Raw genomic sequence first — 18,511 nt, 5'->3', positions numbered from 1 at the left:
TAGCAATGGTGGGGTTGCCCATCTCGTGGCTCTCGCTGGCTCCTTAGCTTGGGCTCAGGTCTGTGAAAGGCCTCATCACTTCATTTCCAAAATGGAACCAGTTCCTCCAGGGCTCAAGAGATAGCAGAGGCAGAGCTCCCTGGCCAGGTAGGCTGCTGCCGGCTTCTCTCCGGAGACTGTGCAAAGAGGGTGTCTCCAAGCCATAAGGAGGATAGGATCTGTTGGGGGAAGTAACCCGAGGCAGGAAGGGGACAGAGGCAGGAAGGGGACAGAGGCGTGACTTCTTCTCCCAGAGTCCAAACTTTCTCCCAGGGAGTGGGAAGCAGGCCATACAGGATAACTCTAGAAACTCCAGAGTTCTCAGTGCAGGGAGCCCTTCCGGGAGGAAGTCACCTGGGCATTCCCTTCACAGCTCTTTCTTTGGGCACAGGCTGAAGTGTGGCTTACAGAGGAAGATAAATCTTTAGCATTAGCGAGACAGAACTCAGTTCAAGAAGTAGGTCTGGGGCTGGGGTTGAGCTCGGAGGTCCAACCCTTAGCCCAGATGTGTGAGACCCTGGGTTGGATCCCAAGCACCACCTGAAAAACACAATGTCAACCAAAAGAGCAAGGTCTGTCAACTATTCTCTGTGTGATGTTGGGCAAGTCACTTGGCCTTCCTGAGCCTCAGTTTTATAATCTGTAAAGTGGGAAGATAGTCGCCTCTCTCCCTAAGATTGTGGTGAGAATTAAATGAAAAAATTAAGTGTATAAACTCTTAGCATGGTATCTCTCAATTAGTAATAACTGAATACACGACAGCTATTTGTCTCATGATTAGAGGTATTTCTTCACCTCATATTAGGCCAAAATGCATCTGCTTGTCATTACCATCCATAGACTCTAGTTCCTTAAGAGTGACAAAGGAGAGGAGTTCCTGTTACTCACTTCCACCCACTTGCAGATTCAGGGCGATCCAAGGGACCATTTTGCAACACACCTCCTTTCTCTCCTCTAATTTAAAATTGTATTTTTCTGGATGTGATAGTGCATCCTGTAATCCCAGAAGCTTGGGAGGCTGGTGCAGGAGGACCACAAGTTCAAAGCCAGCCTCAGCAACTTAGCAAGGCCCTAAGCAACCTAGTGAGACCTTGTTTTAAAATAAAAAATAAAAAGGGATGGGGATGTGGCTCAGTGGTTAAGCATCCCTAGGTTCAATCCCTGGTACCAGAAAAAAAAAATCAAATAAAATGTGGTTTTTGTCCTATGGCTCTCAGGGAGCCTAAGGCCTAGAATCCTAACTGTGTGGCCAGGCCTCTGCCACCCCAGCCTCACCTTGGCCACTCAAGCCCTCTGGCTTTGTGTGCCATGGGCCCAGGCTTCTCTGCAGACAGGAGCTTCCCTCTGGCCCAGGGTCTTTGCAAGAGCTTTTATCTGGAACCATCTTCTTGCCAGCTTTTGCTAATTAGTTCTTCAGACCTCAGCTCAAACAGGCTTTCCCAGAAAGTTCTGCACAAACTCCCCAAACTAGACCAGGTCTCTGCCTCTCACAGCTCCCTTACTGCTCCTTCACAGGCATGATACTCACTGGAAGTGCTGTATTTTTATAATTTTTGAATAAAATATTTCTATTAGTAAACTGCACCTTCTATGAGGGCAGCGACCATGTCATTTGGGGTCATCATGGGTTTTGCCCAGTACTCTACACCATGTCGTTTAGCAGGTGTTTGGAGTGAAGAAAGAAAGGAAGGAAGGAAGGAGAGTCCTGCACATATTCATGCCTTCTTTCTTTGAAATTTATCACAGGACTGATGATCACCGTGTGGACTCTGTCGTGCTTACATCCCTGGGAGCTGAATGCAGGGAGACGATCGTCTGCTAGGATCTGAGACTCTGTCCAACTACTATGCCCAAATCAGCATCAGCATGCACACCTGGTTTCGTTTTTGTTTGTTTGTATGTTTGTTTTAGTAACATAGACATAGCAAAGAAAATTTGGAAAACCTAGAAGATAAAAGTGTAAATAAAACAAGCCTTCGTCACTTAGTCACAAGAGTGCAAAGAACACTCTTAACAACTTGCAATAATTTCCATATTTCCTTCTGTAGGTATTTTTAGGACTTGAGAAAGGGTTATGTAGTGTGAATATCCCTAACATATATATCCTACCTTTTCAATGATATTAGATCATGAAAATATTTATTTATTTTTATGTATGCTTTACAAATATCAATTATTGGTTAGAAACGCTTTCTACTGCTACTTATACTAAGGTTTGTGGAGTTTAAACTAATAAGAGGTTTTTGGTTTTTTTTTCTTTCAGTACGGGAATTCTGAAAGTAGACAGTTGCTGATGTTGCTTCAGATCTTCAAATAGCTTTTTATTCCTGGTTGCAATATAACTGCTGTAGCTCCTGTCATCACATTTATAGTCAACAGGATGAAGAGGGAAAGGAAGTGCCATTTCTACCTTTCCTTTAATCAAGAAAAACCAAGGCACTCCTAGTGCCCTCTGCAGACTTTCACTTATGAATCCTTGACTGCACTGTCTATAACCAACAGGAAGACCAAAGGTACTTCACTTTTTCAATCTACAGAGTGGAGACAGGCAAGGGAAATGAAATGCCCTTTCCTCATCCTATTAGATTAATTCTACTTCATTTGAGTCTCAGCTCTTTAAACAAAAAATAAATCTTGGTAATTTTCTCCCCAAAGGACTCTTTCCCCCTTTTGCTTGAAAACCAACCCTATCAACAAGCACTGGTTCTCAAGCAGGGAATTAGTAGAGACACTTTTGGATGTCAGGATGTTTAGGGGTAAGCCATTGCCTTTGATGGGCAGGGACAAGTCTGGTGACAATCATGGGAAAGCCTTCATCAGAATCTGAGGAAGGAGGGAGAGAATGAAGGAGGGTGGGAGGGAGGAGGAGAAAAGAGGAGAGAGTAGGAGACAGAAAAAGAAACACCGTCTCATTAAACATAGGAAACAGCAGAAGACAGACAACACTTCTCCATGACAGGATACTGTCTTCTTCCTAACCCACAATTTATATCATATCTCATATACAGATAAGATTTTTTAAACTGCCCACCCAGAGCAGCACGTAAGAAAAGACATGGGTGTAGATCTTTACTCTTTCTAGCTTTCAGAGGGCTCTTCCTGGAGCTTGGGACCTGACATTGTTTGCAATTTGTTCTTCTCTGGAGGAGATCAGGAAAAATAGGCCCAAGCCCAGTCCTGCTTGGTGTTTAATGATGATAGGCAGAGGTGGGAAAGCACAGATCAGCTTTTTCCTCTCGGCAGAGCTGGGGCCATTAGGAGAAGGGAATTTAGTGTCTGATTTGCCCATTTTCCATTCCTCATGGAGGCTTCGGTCCCAAATTGCTAAACCTCCATTCAACAGTTAAATTAAACATAACTAACTTTGTTGATATTATTTCACAGCCGAATAACTTGATATTCATACTCTTTGTGTGTTCAATAAGTACGGAGCTCAGACACATTTTTAAGTCTCAGCTGGCGATGAATTCTGCTGAGCTAAACTTGTGTTTCACAGGATTCCACTCAGCTGAGACCGGGTACGCTATTGCACTGTAAAAATAAGCTTCAAGCCATAATTTTGATGGGCCCCTCACAGCCAGGAAGCATCTCTCTTCTCCTCCCTCTCCTTAAAGCAACTCCTGTTTGCACATCCCACCGAAGGGAATCTGTGCAGACAACCATCCACCATGAGTGCCTGGGAGGTCAAAGAGCCTGGGCTGGCTGGGCACAGTGGCACACGCCTGTAATCCCAGTGGCTCAGGAGGCTGAGACAGGAGGATCAAGAGTCCAAAAGCAGCCTCAGCAATAGGGATGCGCTAAGCAACTCATCGAGACCCTTTCTCTAAATAAAATACAAAATAGGGCTGGGGATGTGGCTCAGTGGCTGAGTGATCCTGAATTCAATCCCTGGTACCAAAAGAAAAGAGCACTGGACTGGGACTCCAAAGGCCTCTCTGTATTTGACTACGCTCTACCTCTTCATAGTCTTGCAATGCTCAGCAAGTCACTCAATTTCCAGTCCTTAAAGTCCATGTCTGTGAGATACGGAGGTCGAAACCCTGTCCCCGGGACCAACTGCAAGTTCAAGTTGAAAACCTGCTGTCCACCATAAGGTGCTGTGCACTGTTACACTTTCACCTACAATCTAGACGCTCATCCTTTAAACTTGAGAGGAAACACCTAATAAATATTGAGTTGAATAATACATGTGTGTGCTCATTGACTCATGAAACACAAATTGGGCACCTTCGGTGTACCAGTCTCTGTACTAAATACTCGAGGTGTGAGGAAAAGAATTTTGTTCTAGTTTGAGAGATAAATAAACAAACAATTATAATACAACGAAATATGCACACCATCCTGCAGACATTTATGAGGGGTTTTGAGCAAATGACACTGCCCAGGTGGCTGCTTCACAGAGGGGGCAACTTGTGAGAGAAAGAGACAGGCCCTCACAAATGCTAACGAGAGATACACGCCAATTGCCAATTGTGAGAGGACACTTGAGGATCATTAACTCTCACACAGCTTCATGGAGAAGGTGTAATTTTATCTGTTTTGTGTGAGAAAGGCAAGGCTTAAGGAACTTGCTTAAGGTCAGGGAGCTGGAAGAGTGGGGCCTGGATTCCAAAGCCCTCACCTTCCAACAGGAGGCTGGGCCCTGCAGGCTCCCTCTCACCTCCCCACACTCTGTTCCCCAGGTTGAGGGAAAGCATGCTGGTCTTCATTTCAGCAGTGCTTTAAAGAATTACCTGAAATATCTCAGGTAACAACCAGTTATGGTTTACCAGAAATTATGCAAATTAGCTTAAGAGAAAAAATAAGCGGTGCAGAGGTTGTCATAGGTATGCGCATATAATACAGGACAGGAAGCGTAATTGGCGCTCCCAAGGAACTGGACCAAGTGCTGGAAATCTCCACTAATAAGTCAAATCCTCCTCCTCTCTCAGTCTCTTCCTCTCCAACCCTCGCCATTGTCTTTGTTCCATGTTATTCATTGTTGATGTTGCTTCTCCATGAACCAGCAGGAGAGGGCCCCCTGCCCCTGTTATACCCAGTTCAAGCAAGCCAAGGAGACTGACAGGCGTCTCTAAATTCCAATTCCAAATTCCTGGGAAATGGCTGATTGGCAGTGTCCTTCCTGGTGGGCTCTGTATGGAGTCTTCCTCCCAAAGAGGAGTGCCAGGCAGGGGGTCATGGGTGGAGTCACGAGACAAACACTATCTCACACAATCTCAGCCAGGTGATCCAGGTCAACATCAACAGTGATCATTCACCTTGACAATCTGTATCCTTGATATGATGTGACAGAAATAGCACTTTGCCTCTGTGGTCTTCCTCCCCAGAACCCAGAACCTTGAGCTACATATGAAAAAGCCATCAGACAAATCCAGATTGAAGGACATTATACAAAATACTTGATCAGCAATCTTCAGAACGGTCACGTTCATCAGAAGCCAGTCACAGTCCAGAAGAGACTACGGATACATGTCTAAACGCAATATAGTGCCCTGGATGGGATCCTGGGACAAAATAAGGGCATTATGGGAAAGAAAAGAAGTCTGGATCAAGTGTGGACTTTAGTTAGTCATGATGTGATGATATGGGTTCATTATGCCAGACAGATGTCAGATGTGAACAGCAAGGGAATCTGGGTGTGAGGGACATGGGAACTCTGTACTACCTTTGCGAACTTCCTTAAATTTAAAACTCTTCTAAGAGAAAGTTTACTAAAATGCTGTTGTGTGCTTGCCCGGTGCCAATCACCACACCAGCGGCTTCAGTCACTGCTATGTCTGAAACACAATTCCTTCTTAGGTTGCCCTGTCCCCTTGTCTACCTACTACAGCAAGTACTGCGAGCCCAAGAGAGGAGATGAAGGTCAACACCCAGCAGTCCAGACATACCGTGGGCCTTTAGTGAATGTTTGCTGACATGAACTAGAGCTGCCACTCTCCAGAGAGGGCGCCATCCTGACAGCAGGAATAGAACCTCGCATGCCCCAGTGTGGCACAGCACAGGCCCTCTCCTTGGATATGGATGATCTTGGTTTGCTCATACCTCCTTCTTCTGAGAAGTGAGTCCCTTCCTAGGGAGTGCCACCAATTCCTCAGAGGTCATCGAGGGGCCTGGGCTGGCCTCTGGAGAATTCTCATTCCTTTAGTCCTGGCCCGGTGACTCCTCATGGGATGCAACTTCATCAGTGTTTTATGCTCTGTAGGGGACCTGTCCTTCTTTCTCTCAGGACAGTCTCCTAAAGCCTTCCAAAGGACTGGAGCCTCGTGTCATGATTAACCTTTGAAATAGACACTAAAAATAATCCTGCGTTCACTTTGATAGTTCAGGTTTAAGGGGAAAGACAGATGAGTATCTTTTCCCAAACCATGAGGAGAGGGACAGAAGGAGAATCTGTTGGCTAAGCTGCTATCTTTGGATATTTTTAACCCTTTTCCTCCCCCCCCCCTTTGTTTCCCCTTCTATAGTGTCCATTGAGTCATTTTAATGTTATAAATGGATTATTGGCTGATTGACCAATTCCTCCAAGAAAAATGCCATTAATTCATCAGGACTTTTTATTTTAAACTTTTTTTAACTACCCTTGAATAGCTCTTGTTTCAATAAATGACTGGATTCTGTTCTGTGTTTGCAGAGTCTTAATGAATTTTAAAATTCAAAATCCTCACTGAGGTTTATCTTCCACCCTATCAGCTAGAAAACCAGACTGCACCTCACAGTCATGCCAGAGTTTTCTAATAAAAAGGGACCCTGCTAAGTGTGAATACCACCACACACTGCCACATGAGCTAGTGTAGCCTGAAACCTACACTGGCCCTCACTGCCACCCACAGGCCTGTGGGGTCATTTATAAAACAGCCCTTCTCAGCCAGGCACAGTGGCACACTCTTGTAATCCCAGCAGCTCAGAAGGCTGAGGCAGGAGGATCATGAGTTCAAAGCCAGCCTCAGCAATTTAGCGAGGTCCTAAGCCACTCAGTGAAACCCTGTCTTAAAATTTTAAAAATCAAATTTAACAAAAAGGATGGGGATGTGGCTCAGTGGTTAAGCACCCCTGAGTTCAAGCCCCAGTACCCCAAACAAAACAAAACAAAAAACCAGCCCTTCTCTGCTAGACTCCAACCAGCTGTTTTGGCACCTGAAGGCCAGACAATTCCATGCTCAGTCCTTCCTGAGATCTCTCTCTGCCTCAATCCCTACTTGATGTAAGTATACCTGTCAGTCTGTCTGACTAGAAGCTTCTGTAAGAGCTTGTTTAGTCACTCCGCAGTGCCCACCGTGCCAGCACAAAGCCTGCACCTGATAACACACCAGCTCGTTACCAAACAGGTGGGCAGAGATACACAGGCCTCCCTCCCCCCGGTGTGTGACCCAGTCACTGCCACAGACACGGATGGCCCTGTCACTTGGACGGGTAGAGAGTGGGGATCAGAACAGGAAATCTGCCTGCGTGCTCACTCCAACTGGGCAATGAAATAATTTCCAGTCTCACGTCTCTATTTCAGACCACATATGGCAGTAATATTGGCTCTTCCCACCTCAGCCTAACCATGACTAAACAGGTTGATGAATGTCATGCATCTTATCATCATACATGCATATTTTTAAATATAATTCACTTTTGATCTGTACCCTTGTGCAGTGGCGAATGAAAACAGTTAAGATTTCTTCCACTGTCTGCCTTTAAATGTATTAAACAGCCCTGCTGTCAATAGATTATATTCTTGTACAATGATAATAGCCCCCAAAACTAAGAGGCCTTGTCAGGAATTGCAGTTGTCACAGTTTGATGGGAATGATTTTACTTGGGGTTCGTCTGCCGCACAATCATCTCATAATCTGGATATACATCACAGCATGACATGTAAATTTCCTGCTACTCTGCTTTCATTTCCAGAGGCAGCAATCAAATGAAAACCACTCAACCTCACCCAAATGTATAAATAATTTTCATTCAAACATATTAACAGTCAAAATATGAGAATTTATCACAGAGTGCTAGGCCTTTTAAGAAGCAATAAAGACTTTACTTTTTAAGCATATTTCTCCTTAGAAAAGTAATAGGAATAGTAACTCGCAATTTAAAAATCGCATTTGAAAGTCCACATAGAAACCACCTAATCTGCAAACTTAAGGGATTCGAGTGTTTTGCCACAGGTTTGATGCTTGGAGGAAAAGGGTTGAGAGAGATATTGTGTAACAGAATTGCACGTGGATTAATAATCACCTGCATGAAAATATCATTGTCTAAAAATGCTGATTTATTTCATCTTTACTAAACATACCCTTTGTGCTGTGCAACCAATAGTAGATTACTTCCCCTCAAATGTGAATATCTGATCCAGCGGCAATTTGGAGGAAATGACAAATGGCACTTTTCTCTTCTGATAAACATCAGATTTTAATTGAAAGCCATCTCTTTAAAAAGAAAGCCCATGGAATCACAGCCACTGACATAGCTGACTCTCCCCGGTCACACTAGCCATCAGCTACCACGAAAGCAAGAGACACATTCACAATTGAACAGGAAAAATATTTGTCTTTGGCACTCAGTTATGAAACTGAGTAAGTGCAGGATGCTAGTTTGCACCTTGGCCTGGTTCAAGATCACTATGAGGATGGCCTTGGGAGCTGCCTTTGGGGAAAAAGAGCTACCAGGTTCTCACCACCAGAGCCTGGAACCCACCAGGCTTGTTGGTAAAGCCATGTTGGCAAGAGCTTGTTATTAGATCTGGAACAAAACCCCAAAAGGAATCTAGTACTTGGATATACTTAATTCAACAATCAATCCACTCATAATTTCAAAAAGTACCTTCCATATTTTTAAAAATATAGCACTTTGTCTCTGGGTAAAAGAGCTAATATGAATGATCCTGTCCTATCCATGCGGTCAGCTAAGAAGAGGAGGGTGGTTATTACATGTGGGTTGAGAAGTGGGCTTCAGGATGGAGGACAATCAATTTTTACTATTGATGCCAGCATCTAAAAATTTTGCTGCCTCACTTTAAATTTTTATATCCTTTTCTTCTCCCCCCTCTGCCCCCCGCCATGTGCAAAAACTGCTAAGATGACAGTTTTTTCCATTTCTCCAGTAAGTGTGTCTGCAGAAGTAGAAGTACCATAACCCGGGGTACAGCAAGCTCAGCCATTTGAAATAAAACTTTGCAGTACTAATGTTTTTGTAACTGCTTTCATATTGTAATGATATTTTTCCAAGCACTGGTTTTATTTGATCTTAAATACCTTTTTGGGAAAGTCCAGTGAGCTGACTCTAATAAAATCATGCTATTGAAAAAAGGTTTAAGTAGAATGTTCAGAATAAATTACAAAACTGCATGCAAGAATACCAGCTAGTGCTGCAATAAAAAGCTGAAAATGAGTATTCTTGCAATATATTTTAAAGAAGTAGTATACTTTTTTTGTCCATTTTTTTTCATTGAATGTTTCATAACAGAATGCCTTCATGTCGTGGAAGGAGGGGAATGCATACCAAATGAACAAACTGCAGGAAAAATTGCATCTAAGGGGGAAAAAAATCTTGACTTTGCGGGGTGGGGGGAGGATAGAATATATTTCATTTCATTTTCAATAACTGTTGGAAGATAATAGGAAATGTAATTTCCTTCCATTTGCTGTGCCAAAATACTTAAATTACATCATACTTATCCTGTCATATTTCCCCCCAACATATTCAGGACCCTTTAATGGATTTTTCATCCCTTATATATGCACAAAGGAACTTATCTGCTTTAAAAAGAAATGTCCAGCAGTGTAGGAAGCTCCAGGACTATTGAGTGGGAGACACAGGCAACTCTGCCTTTCTTCTACTGAAGAAAAAATAAGAAGCTTATGAGGGATGGAGGTGAGTGTATCCTCCTAATTACTCTTGAACTCCTAGTTCCAAGAGAACTCATGAGCTCTTCTTTCAGCCCTTTCACTCAATAACACAGTCTTACAGGAATTGGTTGCTGAAAGAGTAAAGGACTGCAGCTGGTAAATTTCCCCAATGGGACTATGATATCTGCCATATGAGAGTCTATTGCATTCTGGGCATGGAGTCAAGTATGGAGCTTCCATATCTATTAGGAACAATATTTATGTAAATCAAATTAACTTACAAGTTCAAATTCCTTTCTCTTACCTCCATGTGAGACAAAAGCAGTTATTCACATTCTTTGGAGAGAAACTGGGTCAAAGAAAATGTGACCATAGCATAAGGAACAAATCGGGAATGTAGTGGAGACTGTTGGTGGTCCATCCAGTATTCATTCTCCCCATGCATTCTGAAAGAACTTGACTTTGTTCAAGAATCTACTCTCCTACACACATTGCCATGCATCTCAGAGAAAGCTGACCCCCTCCACTTCTAAGGGCTGTGCATTGGTCAGCTCAACTGCCAAACAAATATGCTAGATCCTGTGGCTTAAACAATCAAAATATATTTTCTTGGACTGAAAGTCCAAGATCAACATGCCAGCAGGGTTGGTCTGGTGAGGGCTCTTTTCCTGGCTTATATACAGCCACCTTCTTGCTGTGTGCTCGCATGACTTTGGTTCATATAGAGAGAAAGAGAGATCTTCCTGTTTTTATCAGTCCACCAAACCTATTGGATCAGGACTTCACATTCATGATCTTATTTAACCTTAGTTACCTCCTAAAAGCCTTGTCTCTAAGTACAATCACATGTGAGGTTAGAGCTTCAACATATGCATTGAAGTAAACACAATCCGGTCCACAGCAGGTGGGTTTGATGGATGGAGAGCAATCCTATTGCCTTTGCCATTGTGGCATTTGAGAAAGGGCACATTAACTATGACCAGTGAAGTGGAGAGGAAGTCTGCTGGGGCTCCTTCAGAGCCGAGTTTTCTCGCCAACCAAAGAAGTGGTTTCTCTTTTTCCCTCCAGACATTTCGATGTCTGGATGCCCCCCCCACCCCGAAAGTGTACAGCCATCCCACTATCAGCCTTAGGATGAAACTAAGACCTCTGATGGTAGAAAAGGATACTGTATTGGGTTCCTAGAACTCTCATAACAGACAACCTCAAACTGAGAGACTTAAAGCAACATAATCCCAGTTATGGAGGCTGAACTGAAATCAAAGTGTCATCAGGGCTGAGCCCTCTGACAGCTCTAGGGTAAAATCCACTTTTGTTCTGGCATCTGGTGTTTTCCAAAAATACCTGGCATTGCTTGGCTTGTGAAATGTATCACCCCAGTCATGTGGCTCTTCTTACTGTGTATCATCACAAATTCCCCTCTCGGTTAGTGTGTCTGTCTCTGTGTCCAGGTTTCCCCTTTATATAAAGGACACTACTCATATTAGGCCCACCCTAATGACCATTTAACTTTATTACCTCTGTAAAGATCCTATTTCAAAAAATGTCACTTTCTAAGGTGTCGGGGGATTAGGACCCAACATTTCTTTTTTTTTCTTTTTTTTTGGGGTGGGGTGGGGTCGGGGTGGGGGAACAATTCAACCCATGAATTGCCAAAACATAGGCAAATACCAAAGATGAGTAGACCTTAAGACCTTGATGACATCACTGAGCCTCTGACACCCATCCTGCCTCAGAACTTGCTGATATGTACAAATATATACATTTGTTGATTCACTGTGGAATAAAAGTAGGCTGACCCTATTCTTTAATACCTGGGTATACTTTGAAAAAAATTGCTTCTATTTTCTATGAATACTTCTGCATTCCTAAATTGAGTCAAATATTATGCCAGAGTTCTCCTATGAGATAGTACATGTAAACAGCATTATACAGAAAAGGTATATATTACTGTTATGCTCTTAAAAAAAAAACTAGCCACTTGACTCTGGAAGAATGATAGTAATATCATATATCTAGTAATGATAGATATATAATATCTAATAATAGTTCTTGGTGGTTATATATTACATCTCAAAACAATTCATTTCATCCATGTCCTTCATTTGGGCATTCTGCACCTGTTTGAGCTCATTAAGGCTGTTCTTTAAGCCACCATCTATAAGAGGTCAGCTGAGCCCTGAGGTTGAAAGCAAAGTCTCTGGAATTAGAAAACATGGATTCAAATCATGGCTTCATCACTTATGTGTGTTTAGGACACACACTTAACTTCTCTGTGCCTCTGTTCCTCATCTGAAAACAGGGAATGATGATGATGATAATAGCTTCTCACAGTACTCTTTAGAGGAGTCAAAAGACACAGGTGCATAGGAGAGTGCCCATCCTAGAGTAAGCATGTTAAACATGTACTCCTTCTACCTTTCAATCATCCCATCATTGTCTACAGACACCTTGGGATGCTAGGCAGAGGTTTTCAAACTACAGTGTGATTCTTATTGTGACCATAGATTCCACAGATTTTCCCCTTCCCCACCCTGAAATTCTGATCCAGCAGGTCTGAGATGCAAGTTTAACCAACACTCCAGGTGAAATAGATGCCGATGGCCCTTTTCACACCTTGAGAAAAGCTCTCCTGTTAGGAAGTCAGAAGGCTTGAAAGGGATTATCTGTCTTGGAGGTATGCACTTCTCTTATTCTACTGACTGGACTAAAAGCTACCAGAAAGGCAAAGCTGACGTCATTTGCCTATCCTTCTGGACCACACACCTAGCATGGCACCTCACTCACAGTAGCTCAAAGATGTTTATGCAGTCAATTTAAAGTAACCTCAGTGGACAAAGAAACAGCAGTAGTTGAGTCTTGAGACAGAAAGAGGGATGGGAATCTAGGCAAAAGGTAACTGGTTCTGCTAGCTGCTCAGTGATTCAGCAAGATTCTTTTGGGACAGATGCCCTGAATCAACCCAGCACCCAGTTCTTTTTCCATGAATCCCACTAAAAATGTGACCCTGGAGAAGAGTTACTCTTGACTCTGGGATTTCATGCTGGATTCACTGTTTAGACTTCTGCAAATCTGGAACACAGCTCCATGAACCCAAAGCAGATCTTTAGAAGGGCACAGAAAGATAAAGGGGCAAAAATGCCAAATGAGATCCTGAATTTGAACTTCTTGTTGTTATTCAGTGTTCAATCAAGCTTAACCCTTTTAGGGCAACAGCAACAAAATACTTCTACAAGGCTGTTTTGTGAAGTATTAGTGATAATACATATAAGCAATATGCAGCCATTTGTTGAATGATGATATGGACTAGGTACTTTTCATGAATTGCATAACTAAATTTTCAAGAATCAACTAATTTTGTTGACTATCTATTATGTATTAGGTTATCAAATAAAAATTAATATGCTATATATAGTTAATGTTTATATGACTATATAGTCATATCTGTGCTTTATATATACTGTATAGAGAAAAATTTTCTAGAAATATTGGGAAGCAGATAAGTAGTTAGCATTGGTATAGTACCTGACAACATACTAAGCACTTAAAATGTAACCCATTATTATTCCTATTACGAGCTTTTATTACAGTATACATATTACAATTCACAGTAGCTCTTTCTGGAAATATTCTGAGTCACTATTCATTTTGCTTATTTGTATTTACTAAACGTTCCACAATAACTGTGTACTGTTATTGTGATTAGAAAAGTAAAAGCTATTTACTTTAAAAGTTAGTAAGATATTCCCCCTTGGCATCCACAAATGAAAACACAAGTCTTTGACAGCACCACCTAGTGGCTCTGAGAGAGTGTAACTGCAAAGGTCCCTTTTCCCCACTCACTTCCTCTGGGCACATTCTCAGACACTGCTTCTTAGTGCGATCCACAGGAGGTGATTGTGATATGCTCCAAAATTCATACTGTATCCTACAGAATGTCTGGCCAACAACTGGCATGCTTAATTTCTATTCCTTTATTGGTGTTTAGAATTCACTCCATTCTTTTCATGTTAATATTTCTTGTGGAACTTCAATTTCAATCTTTTTTTCCAAAGAAATGCAACTTAGAAATCCAATAAGACCTCTAACACACACACATACACACACATACACACACACGTATATAATGTATATATATTCATATATATATATACATACACTATAGTATATATATATTCTATACATACATATATACACACATAAATATTCTAATATTTTAGAGAAATCTTCATAGCTAAAGGTATATAATCTCTAGGCAAAGATACATTTAATGGTACAAATGCATGTATTGAGGACCTACCGAGTGTCAGGCATCATGCAATATGCCGAAGTGAAAAGCTAAATAAAACATGCTGTTTGTCTTTAATGAGTTGTTATGGAAGACTGACATTTAAAGCAATGCACTGTAACATAACAACACATGAATGCACTCATTCATTTATATCACAACTATTTGTTGAGCATATACTACGCAATACTCATTATTCCAGATCCTGGGGATACAGAAATGAATGAAAAAAAAAATCAAAGTCCCTGCTTCTAGAGCTGATAATCTAAAGGGAGAAAGATGATAAACAAATGAATATAAGACATAGTTGTGATGAAAAGAGCTACAAAACTACATATATAGCAAGTTAGCAAGAATACAGAATACCATGGTTGCTGTTGCTACAGGAAAATCAACAAGAACCTCTCTGGTAGGGTGTATTTATTTATTTATTTTAAATTGCAAATAAAAAGTTTAATTTCTGAAACTGGATCCATCATTTATAAATACACAAAAGTACAGTTCACTTGAATTTAGATTAAGTATAGATACAGTATTTCAGCAAAATGACAACCTTCTAAAAGGTGAGCAGATGAGCGATTTGTCTCACCCACAACACTTAATGATTTGAAATGAGAAAATGAACCTTTTATTTAGATGTTAAGGCAAAAACTCTGAAGACATATTGTTAAAAGAGTCTGACAACTGATATTTCATTCTGATGTTTTTGGGATTTTAAAATACCCCAGTGATGGCCTAATCTTCCCTATTGTTTAAAAAAAAAAAAATCTAAAGCCTAAGGCCAGCCCCACCTCTGTAACGTGCCAGAGCCAGACGCCCCCTATTGGTCAGCCACTGCCGCTAGGGGCCCAGGGCTGTGGTCTCAGAACCTAGCCATGCACAGAGTCCTCTGCTTAGGGATGCCGGGTTACAAGCCTGGGGACCCAGTCAACAGGCCTGGCAGGGGGTATTTAAAAGACACCCTGAGGTGGGGTGGGCGTAGCCACACAGATGGTGGGAACAGAGGGTCTGTCTTGCACAGGTGCTAGGATGGGATTGTGCTCTGTGCATGGACAGAGGGGCACAAAGGTCCCCAAGGGTAAACCGAGTGAGCTCAGGAGAGATCAGTAGGTGAAAAATTTGGATCATATTCTGTAGGATCGTATCAGCCAGGGTAAAGGCCTTCTATGTGGCTTAAGAGATCATGGGAAACCATTGGCAGGTTTTGAACAGAGGACTCACATTTGAAAATGATCATTGAGCTGCTGAATGGTATTAGACTGTAGGACAGAGTAGAGACAAAGAAACCACTGTGGGCACAGGTCTGAAACAGCTGATGGTGTGGGTAGGATGTAGACGAAGAAGAGAGGACCAGCGCTGAGTTGCATTTGGAACTACGAGGAAAGGCTTCGAGTGGTGGCCAGACCTCAGCAGGGCAATTTTTATCTGTTTTGACAAGGTGTGGTCTTCCATTGTAGACCACTAACGTCAACGTCTCTCCTGAGGTTAGTGGGCCAATTAATTCCCCACACCCACTCATTCACCAGGGATTGTAGGAGTGTTATATTCTCATTCTACCTTTCCATTTTTATTTATTAGTTGAAATATGTTTGTAAAATAAAAAAAAGAAACTCCTTCATTTTCTATGTGGTCACCCAGTTATACAATTCACATGGAAGAGACAAGATGTTTGATTCTTTCCTTTATTTTCAGTTTTCAGAATCACCACCGGCTCTCTAGCATCTTTCTGTGGTGACCAAAAAGTGTTTTCCCCACTTTCCACCACAACCTCCCTCTCTCTAACTCCATTCTTTATTTCTTTCTCGCTTCCTTTTTTTCTAAGTGTCATTATGAATTTATGATTTAGGATCATAGCTGATGGGGTTTAATCGATTACAGTTATTACCTTTACAGCTGTTTCAATTGTTCCCTCTTTGAGTTGTCTCCTGAAGTCCTGTGATTCTAGCAGCTCTTGATCATCCCCACGATTTCTGAGGCAAGCTGGGACAAGCTCTACTTGAACATTCCCTGTCATCACTAGGAATCAGCCATTTCTCTAGGGAACCCTGGTTCCTTTCAGTAGGAGACAGTATTTCAGCACCACAGTCCCAACACCTGAGGTGCTCGTGATATCTGTGCTGGTCTGTGTTTCTAGAAACTCTCAGTGAGTAGACACAGGGAAGGACATTCCCAGGAAGGAACCAGGGAAGGTCTGAGGCTGCACACAAAGCTATCCCGGAGGCCTGCTCTGTGTTAGATGCTTAAGGTACATCTAATGCAATCCTCAGAACAACTCTGTAAGTTAGATGATGTCATTTCATCTTAGATCAAAGGAACCCGAGACCAGACAAGGTATATTTAAAATATATATATATATATAAAATCTGCAGAGCTACAAGATTTGAATTCAGATCTGCCAGTTTCCAAACCAGTGTTCTATTACCTTATTGAATTTCATGAGTTAATTCTCTAGAACACAGTGTATTTGAATATGTCACTGTGGTTTATAAAGTAAATTATGTTAGCTGAGATTCCTCTCTCATGTGTAAGGTATACTCATCATAATATTTGGTTGATTCTTTTTTTTTAATATTTTATTTTATTTTTTTAGTTTTCGGCGGCACAACATCTTTGTTGGTATGTGGTGCTGAGGATCGAATCCAGGCCGCACGCATGCCAGGGGAGCGTGCTACCGCTTGAGCCACATCCCCAGCCCTTGGTTGATTCTTTTATGGTTTTTATTTATTTATTTATTTATTTATTTATTTATTTATTTATGTGGTGCCCAGGAATCGAACCCAGTACCTTGTGCATGCTAGACAAGTGCTCTACCACTGAACCACAACCCCGGCCCCTCTTTTATGGTTTTTAATGATACCTTTTCTAACTCAGTTGATTCTCATTATTCCCATTCTATAGAGGAGGAGACTGAATCCCACAAAGAAGTTAAATTGCCCAGGTAGTTAAGTGGCCAGACTGGGATTCAAACCCAAGGCCTATGACTCCAAATAGCAGGTTTTCCCCCTCCTGGTTACCCTTGCTTAACAGACATCAGAATAAAGTCAAAAGTAGAGACTTGATAAGAAATGTCAATACGAGAAAAAGCCTAAAATTTCACTTGCTCCCTCAAATTACACCATTTATCAACAAAATGTCACTTCTCAGTTATAAACTATGATAAAAATAATAAAACTTTAGAATCTTCACTTTAAAAAACCTCTCTGTGGAAAACTTACACAGTCAACACATTTAACATTGCAGCAAAAGAAGAGAAACACATAAAAAGGGAAAACTTTTTTTCAATTTTTCTGTAAAACTAAAACTGTTCTAAAAAATAAATTCTACTTTAAAAGAGAAAAGAGAAACAGACATGAGCTCCCATTGCTTAAACTCTTTCCTTTGTTTTTTACTTTTAGTTTTATTTGTTTATTTGTTTGTTTTTTAGATGGAGTCTCACTAAATTGCTGAGGCTGGCCTGGAACTCAGCTCCCAACTCCCGCCTCAGCCTCCCAAGCAACTGGGACGACAGATGTGCACCACTGCCCCTGGCCTTTCTTATTCACAAACCATTTTGCCAAAAAAGGAGTAAAATTGACTTCCTTTTGATAAGATTATACTTATCGTTTTCTCCTATTCTAGGCTTTTGCACTTAGATGGTCTTAGGTTCAGGCTTTGTTTTGACTCTTCCAAGTTTTAGTTTTAGTTTTTATTTTTATACCAAGAATCACCTTCAGTAAAGGGTGTGAGAATGAATGAATGACATGCAGGCAAAGTACTTAGTGCATATAAGTGCTCAATAAATGACTGCTGTTATTCTGTTTGTACCCACTACTTCTCCTGAGGTCATGGGTAAAGGTTGGAATTTGGAAGTGGGAAAACATCAAAACAAAACAAAAATCATAATTTTCAATCATAGCTCATGTTTTCTCAAATAATAAAAATCACAAAATTTAATTCTAATTTCTGTCTTTGAAATATATAGGCTAAGGACTAAAGCAATTTAAAGTTGATTATTATCTTTATTCTGTTGCTTAAATTAAAATTTTAAATTAAAAAAATGTTGCCTTTTTAAAAATAAAGAATACTGTTGCCATGTTTTCATCAACTTATGAAGCAGAAAACACTTGTAACATATAGTTTCACTGTCTCAGGACCATGAAATCTCTGTTCCAAAGCATCGGCTTTACCCATCCAGCTGCTACAATGTGGCTCTGGGTCTATGGGCAGGAGTCTCTCAGGACCACCCAGATTCTCACACATCTGGATCTTGCTCACTTGCCACCAAGCCTGATATTTGCTGCTCTAATATGTGGAGTGCCACCAGGGCAATCCACTTAGCAACCCACAGATTTTGTCCTCTGATAGAAATGCC

The sequence above is a fragment of the Ictidomys tridecemlineatus genome, chromosome 11 (assembly GCF_052094955.1).
Source record: "Ictidomys tridecemlineatus isolate mIctTri1 chromosome 11, mIctTri1.hap1, whole genome shotgun sequence".
Lineage (NCBI taxonomy): Eukaryota > Metazoa > Chordata > Mammalia > Rodentia > Sciuridae > Ictidomys > Ictidomys tridecemlineatus.
Note: the sequence above shows the minus strand (reverse complement) of the source record.